This window comes from Equus asinus, chromosome 13, assembly GCF_041296235.1.
Source record: "Equus asinus isolate D_3611 breed Donkey chromosome 13, EquAss-T2T_v2, whole genome shotgun sequence".
Classification (NCBI taxonomy): Eukaryota; Metazoa; Chordata; class Mammalia; order Perissodactyla; family Equidae; genus Equus; species Equus asinus.
In genome coordinates this window covers 41,743,834-41,751,673 of record NC_091802.1, presented here as the reverse complement: position 1 = coordinate 41,751,673, position 7,840 = coordinate 41,743,834, and the positions used below count along the sequence as shown (strand labels likewise).

General features: G+C 44.2%; 1 protein-coding gene across 4 annotated transcripts in view; it reads left to right on the top strand.

Annotated features, from left to right (window-relative positions):
• Positions 1-20: 20 nt before the first annotated feature.
• Positions 21-7,840, top strand: part of STAT3 (signal transducer and activator of transcription 3) — a 63,638-nt gene continuing 55,818 nt past the window's right edge. For 3 of the 4 annotated variants that reach the window (XM_014833599.3, XM_014833597.3, XM_014833595.3), the window contains exon 1: positions 119-377. The gene's annotated coding sequence lies outside the window, so the exon portion shown is untranslated. Of the gene's footprint in view, positions 378-7,840 lie in introns of all 4 variants that reach the window. The other variant, XM_014833598.3, reaches the window with a different exon arrangement.

Below are 7,840 nucleotides of genomic sequence, written 5' to 3'. Positions count from 1 at the left end.
CTCCTCATTGGTCGGTGGGTGGGGCTTTGGGTGTCCGCCGCACGCACTAGGGCCTCTGGGTGGCCGAGAAAACTGGCCGTCTCATGAATTATGCAGGACCGGCGTGTCGTGGCCAGGCGGGGGCTGGGCGGGGATTGGCTGGAGGGGCTGTAATTCAGCGGTTTCCGGAGCTGCGGCGGCGTAGACGGGGAGGGGGAGCCTGGGGTTCCGACGTTGCCGCGGAGGGAGCGAGCCCGAACCGGATCCTTGCCGAGCGCCCCAGCACGGCCGTCTCTCTCCACGTCTGCTAGGAGAGGCCCCCGGCCTCAGGGAGCCCCGCGGCCCGAACCCCGGCGCAAGCGCAGCCCCGGCCTGTCGGGCCTCAGCCCGAGAAACAGGTGAAGGGGGTGAAGGGTGGGGCCGCCCCCCGACGGCCCCCAGGCCTGGGGATCCCGGGGGGCGCCGCAGGGGCCGGGAGCCTTTGGGGTGTTTGGGGGAGTTGTGGATGGAAACTTCAGGGGAGCGGAGGTTACGAGGGGACACGGAGGGTCGCTCTGAAGGGACAACTCCCCAGGATGACAGGAGCGGGCCTCTGGAAGGAAGTTTCGTTCTTCGGAGAAAGGGGGGACGCCGAGGAAGAGAGAGAATGGACTCGAGGGGCATCTAGGGTGAGGGTGGCAGGAGTGAGGGACAGCCGCCGACTTCCTGCTCCCTGGGGCTCTGGGGACGTTCCGGCCCCAGGAGCGACTGTCACGCCGCGGAGATCACCGCGGGGGGGGCGGGGGGGGGAGTTGGAAAGAGCCTCCTCCCGTCCCCCGGCGGCTCCCGGCTGAGCCACTTCCTCCGCCTTGCCCAGTTCCCGCTCCTCGGGAGCCAGCTGTGCCCCTCTGGAGGTGGGAATAGGTGTCTTCCCCGACAGCCTCGCGGGCTGGCTGGTTGTTCGTAGGATTATTGCATAAGAATCGAGTTTCCTGTAGGGAAATTGACAGTCTCGAACTCTTTCTAAATTCCCTCCCGTCTTTTTCTAGGTTAAACCGTGATGCCCTCCTCCCCCTTCTAAAAAAACAAAACCCCAATCAAGCCAGCTCTAGAGAGAAATAAACCTCTCTCCTCCTTGACATTGTTCTTTTATAAACACCTGGTACATTCGGCCAGAAGATAAATAATTGAGCCCTTGCGTTTACTGGATTGTGGTGTTGCTTAATTGCATGGGACAGAATGAACCAATCGAGAGTGGGAGTTTTCTGTCTCAGAGCCAAGATCTTGGGCAAATGCAGAGGAAAGGGAAACAAAGACAGGCTGGCCTTGGCAAAGCCATTCGTGCAAACTTTACCTGTGTTTGGGGGGTGTGGTTGGGCTTAAGTTAACAAAATTCCCACTGTCATCCAAGTTGCTTTTTCCTTGTTTAGTACACATCCCTCTGTGTTGTATCAAATGGGGGTATAGTGTTGACACACTTTTTCTTATTAAAAATGTATGTAACGTGCACCTGCTGGTTTTTATTGTGTGTGCATCCAAAGTGGGTATTTATTCTGTGTATGGCTTGTAACTTTTGGCCGGCTGTGTTGATAAAGCATTGATTTGAAGAAATCAGAACAGTAAATCATCTCAGTCTTTTATATGTGGATTTAGACTGTTATGACCTGATTCACCCAATTTTCTATTTTATTTTATCTTAAACGTGTGTATTCCCTGAGTCAAAGGGAAGTAAAATTTTCTTATTACACGTGCCAGACTGGAGTACTAGCAGAATTTTTGCACAGATATTTGTATAGTGGGATGGGGGAAAGAAGTCTGCAATATAAAAAAACATTGTTGTAGATGTTGGAGGGTTGATCTGAGTCTCTATATTTGTTAGCACATCTACCACAAAGAACCACGAGCAAATTCATGAGTATTTTTATATCTAGTTCTTTTGGGAAGAATAACCATTTAGAAATATCCAGTTATGACTTGACCCACAAAAGGTAGAATTAATGTAACGTTAACCCCATTTTGTCGATAAGGGAATTGAAGACAAAGGAACAAGACCCTTGCCCAAGGTAGCGGAAACCCATAGTGGTGGAAATCATACCTTCTATATATTTTGTGTTCTTTAACTGTCTGTGCTTAAGTATTAGGTGTTGATTTAGGGTGAGTGAGGCCCTGCTGGGAAAAGTGTTAGTGAAATTCTGACATATACCTAGACAGTGAAATACTACCAATAGGCTGTAAGACTCCAAGGGAGATATTTAATAAACAGGTGAAAAAAGGAGTACAAATCAGGTTTGCTTAAGGTTATTTTCTTATCTAACTGCTGTCTGTCTTAACTGGTAAGTAACTAACTTTTTAGGCAGCATAATTTACCATCAGAATTTAGCTATTTGCTAATGGAAAGAGATATTTATTTAGGCAAGATTGTAGGTGAAGGACAGTCGTGAACTAAATGTCACTTAAACCAAAGTGTCTTGTGGCTTGATAAGTGGTCATTTGTGTCCCCTGAAAGTTGCTTTCTTCTCCCTGCCTCTGCGTGTCTTGACATTGAGATGTGAAATGGGGCAGAGGTAGTGACGATCATTCCAGCCACTGAGTCCAGTACCTTTTTACCTTAGGGCTTTTTCAGAGGTGGTGTACAAATCAACATATATTTACTTTTTGCAACTTTGTGAAAGTTGCTATGAAGAATAAGACGCCTTGTTCACAGAACTTGCAGTCTGCTGAGACGACTTAATAACTGCTTTATCCATACAATGCAACATGTTGTCCTCGAAGAGATGGGGAGACGTTAAGTCTGTGCTGTCCAACAAAGTAGCTATTATGTATTAAAAACATATAGCATAGATATAGAACATTTCTGTTATCATAGAAAGTTCTCTTGGGACAGTGCTGCATTAAGAGGTACAGGTCTTCAGAGGAAGGAGAGATTATGAGCCCTGGAGTTGTCTAGGAAGTCTTCTTGCCAAAGGAGAGATTTGATCTGGGTCCCAAATAATGGTTGGAATTTGATAGGTATAAAGAATTTGGGTGAGGAGGTATGGTGATATATAAGATTAACAGATTCCTGGTAGATTAGGGAGGTAAGTGGAGGAGAAGGAGGGCCTCCTTATAAGAGGCCTTGAATGCAAGACCAAGGAATTTTAGTTCTGTCCTTTAGTAGGGGAAGCTTTTAAAGATTTTTCAGGGGCCGGCCCCGTGGCCAAGTGGTTATATTCACACGCTCTGCTTCGGCAGCCCAGGGTTTCACCAGTTCAAATCCTGGGCACGGACATGGCACCACTCCTCAAGCCATGCTGAGGGGGCATCCCATATGCTGCAACTACAAGGACTCACAACTGAAAATACACAACTATGTACTGGGGGACTTTGGGGAGAAAAAGGAAAAAAAAATCTTAAAAAAAAAAAAAGTTTTTCAGGCTGAGTACTCGTGTTAATTAGGGAGTGCCTACTCTGTGTCAGGCACGTGCCTGGTGTTGCTTAGTTTGTACACAGTAAATCAGTGCACATGGTCCCTGCCCTAGGGGAGCTGTCATTGAGGCTGACCCTATAACATGGGCCAGCACCCAGAGAGGGGTGTCTTGACTTACCGGATTTGGTGCTTTGGGTGAAAAAAGCAGACATGCTTAAGTGCGGAAGTGTTTTTTGAGGACTTTTAATTGGCTACAAATGGCCAGTCACATTTTATGTTTCTCATACTTAAAAAATTTTACTGTAACTTTTGGATCATTCATAAAAACCACCACAAAAGCACTTGAGGGACATCCTCAAATCCTAAAGAGCTCCTGGTGTCCTGGAGCAGCCTTGGTGAGATCCAGCAAGATGACATTGCTGTGCTGTTGTTGGTTATGGTGAAAAGAATTAATACTGTGGTTACACATTTGTTGCTAGAAACCTTGGCTTACTATGGTGCCCTTTAGTCGGGATGGGCAGATGGTACTTTGGTGGTAAATGGTTTGAAATGTTTCCAGTTTTTTTAAGGAATAGCATATGGAAGAATGAATTTCTATATGGCCAGTTCTCATTTATCATGTTAGAATTATCCTAACTCTCAGCTCAGATCAGCAAACATTACATATTGAGAGCCAATTACTGTGCTAGGTGGGATACAAGGATAATGAAGTATGGTCCTTGTTTTCAGGGAACTGGAGGTGTTGTTGTGGGGACCATGGGGTGTGCCGTGCCACTGTGGACATAGGACGAGGCAGATGACAGGGTAGTGGTTCAAGGCTCAGGCTCTGGAGTCAAGCAGGTTTGGAAGTGGATCCTGGCTGTACCACTTCCTAGTCAGAATCTGAGCCTCAGGTTTCTTATCTGTAGGGGTTATAGTACCTATCTCCTAGGGCTGTTGAAGATTCGGTGAGGTAATGCAGGTAAAATGCTTAGCAGAATGTCTGGCATACAGTAAGAACTCCATAAATCTAAGTTCTATTAAATGTCCAGGAAAAGAGATGAACTCTTCAGGGGTGAGGGAAAAGCTTTATCATAGAGGGTACACCTGAAGAGGGTTTTGTAGAATGAATAGGAATTCTCCCGACAAAGTTGAGGAGTGAACAGTTGCATTCAAGGTGGAGGGAACATGAGTGTGCAGAGGCTTAGTACAGCATGGTGTGTTCGGGGAGCTCTAAGTGGAGGTTCTTAGTGTAGGAGAACTAAACTGAGAGGAAAGGAAGCTGCCACATCACTTATCCCTTCTCTTCTGTTAATAATTGGGTTCAAATGTTATTAAAAGAAGTTGTTGTGTCCTGTTTACAAAAGTAATACATGCGATTGTAAAAAAAGATTTAAATTTGTAGAAATATAAACTAAGTATATATATCCTGTGAATAGTCTAGTGCTCCAGATTTTTTTTTGCAGCTTTTTCTACTTAGCAGTTCGTCTTGGACATATTTCTTGCAAATTCCTTTTAACAGCGTAATAAAAGAATTATGAGGAAGGCAAATATACCCCTAAAATAAAATAAGGTTTGGATTATCTGGCTTTCCATTCTGCTACCCCCATCCATAAGAATAAATGACTTTACTAATCACTGAACTTTTCCCTGACCTTTGACTTTTTATCTACATCAGACAAGGAGCTTCTATTTTGAGCTTTTCTAAGTAGCTATTATTGTGGTGTCAGAATGCTTGGGCGATGTTTTTGAGGGTTTCATGGTCCTAAGTTGCTGTAGGAGTTAAAAAGAATGGGCTATGAGGTCAGGCTCCTTGGGTTTTAATCCCACATCCACCACTGCTTAGACCTTGGGTCAGTTGCTTTAACTTTTCTGGGTTTCAGTTTCTTTACCCATAAAATGTGGATACCAAGTCTGATTGTAGGGGAGTTGTGAGGATTAAGCAACATAATGTATATGAATTACTTTGCACAGTGCTTGGCAGATAGCTAAAATTTGAGTGCTAATTAATATTATTCAAAACTGCAGTATCTAATTATAAAGTCAGGCACGTTATGATTCACGGTAGCTATTAATGACCCAAAGGAAAGAAGGAGTGATTGGGAGATTCTAACCTAACAGGAAAAAACTAAGTGAATAGGGACCAGGGGGATTTACACTGTGGTGGAGGAGATGGAGGCTCTCACATGAAAGGAATAGGCAAGGCGAACTATAAATTCCTGTTTACACCAATGCCCTGTGATAAGCCTGTTTGCATATTCCAAAACCTGTGATTGCGGCCCATTTATTTTAAGTAATATTCAACATATTAAAAATTTATTACCACTTAGGAATTTGCACAGTCCCTTGGAGTTCTTCACACTCAAAAAGTACAGATAATATTGAAGGTTTGAGGGGTGGAGGAGTCTCACAAGGAACGTGGGACAGCATACACTTTGGGGATGAGGCCGCATCCCAAGTGGAGTGAATGATCTGTATGAGGCTGGGAGGTGATTTGTCCCTTCACATCTGTGTGTGTGCACATGTGTGTATGTGTATGAGTGTGTGTGTTTTCATTGGAAGAGTAGAGCTTTACTTCCTGTCCTGTAACTTTCCTTTGCAAGCTAATCTGTATTGAAAATTGCCTTGTGGTTAAGAACCACTCAGCTTCTCCATGAAACAGATTCTCTCACCCCAGCACACCAGCTTTCCAGTTTGGAGAAGGCAGGAAAGAAAAGGCCTTCCAGTTGTTTCTTGGCCGTATGTGGGGCAGGAGGAAGCCAGCAGAGCTTGAAAGAGAAAGTAAACCTTCTGGTAAATAAATGGCTTCCCTATAGTGGAGGAGGAGTGCAAATTATTAGGGGGATGTTTGGGTAGTTTTTGTAGAAGCCATTTCTGAAAACTGGTTTAGATTAGCGAAGGTGAGCCCAATTTAGGAAAACCCTGCCTTGTTTGGTGTTAACCACCTGTTTTCCCGCTTTGTTGATTGATTTTATTAGTTTGTGGTCTCCTGACCTCTCATTCTTATTATGAGAACTGGAGGATTTGAGTCTGATTTTGAACACCTGCTTAGGTGAAAGCTTCCTAAAATGCATGCTTTTCACATCTTTTCTAATGTTAATTTTGTTTTGCTGTTTAGCAGACACTTTTTCTGACAGAATCTAAGGGCCTTAGACTTTTCCTTGTTTCTCCTTTCCCCCTCATCCACCTAAATGTAATCCTCAAAACCTCAGAGCCCAGATGCTAGCTGTGTAATTACCTCTCCTAGAAACCAACCAAAGTGCACTGTTGCATCGAGTTAGCATTAAAATAGTCGGCCTTTGAATTTTTTTATACTTGTGGTTTAGACACAATAAATATTTAATCTCAGACTGACTTTGCCTGACAAATCAGTTTGGTATATGGGCTTCTCTTTATCAGTATGTTTAGGGAAAGCACATTTATTGAAACATTAACCAAAATAAGACATAATTAGGATGGTAACTGTGTTATGCATAGGGGCGGGTGGAATAATTGAAGCATTCTGAAGCCAAATATCAATATTTATTTATTATTATTATTTTTTTAAAGATTTCACTTTTTCCTTTTTCTCCCCAAAGCCCCGCAGTACATAGTTGTATATTTTAGTTGTGGGTCCTTCTAGCTCTGGCATGTGGGATACCGCCTCAGCATGGCCTAATGAGGGGTGCCATGTCCATGCCCAGGATCCGAATCGGCGAAGCCCTGGGCCGCCGAGGCAGAGCGTGCAAACTTAACCCCTCAGCCAGGGGGCTGGCCCCTCAATATTTATTCTTAATTCCATGTGTAATTGTCCCTTTCCATTTGAGTGCATAAATAAGAGTGACCGTAAGTGGGTAGAAGCGTGTGAGGCACTTAGGGTCCTAATTACTCTGTTGAAGAATCCTAGGTTCGTGGAGCCATTGAAGAGTTCTGTTTCTCAAGTGTACCACTGTGGTGCCAGATGTTGATAGTAGGGGAGCTTGTGCCTGTTGGGGAACAGGGGGCTTATGGAAACTCTGTGTGCTTTCCCTTCAGTTTTGGCTTGAACCTAAAACTGCTCTAAAAAGTAAAGTTTATTTAAAAAAAAAAATCCTTGCTGCAGAAATATTCACAGTGTCCTGGGTCAGAAGTGCCATCCGTGTATACTGCTGTGTGGTTCCCCAGACTTCTGCCTCAGTAGAAGCTTTGCAATGAGAGTACCATTCCTTTATACCCAGTGAGAATATTTTCCAAGTAATGGAGAGTGAGATTGGAGGTGGAGGATAAAGACTGGAGCAGTCTCTGCTTCCCCTTTCCCTGGGCAAGATCAATGCTGGTCTCAACCACAGATTTACAGCGAGACTGTATCAGTTTTGTTTTTCAGTTCCAGACTCGTTTTCTTTATTATAAAAGCAATATTTTAGGAAAAAAAATTTCAATTAATCAGTACAAAGAGTTATGTAGTAAGTGGAACGTCTTCTCTTTACCTTATCCTCTGCACTCGCTTTCCCAGGACAGCTAGTTACCTATTTCTTACTT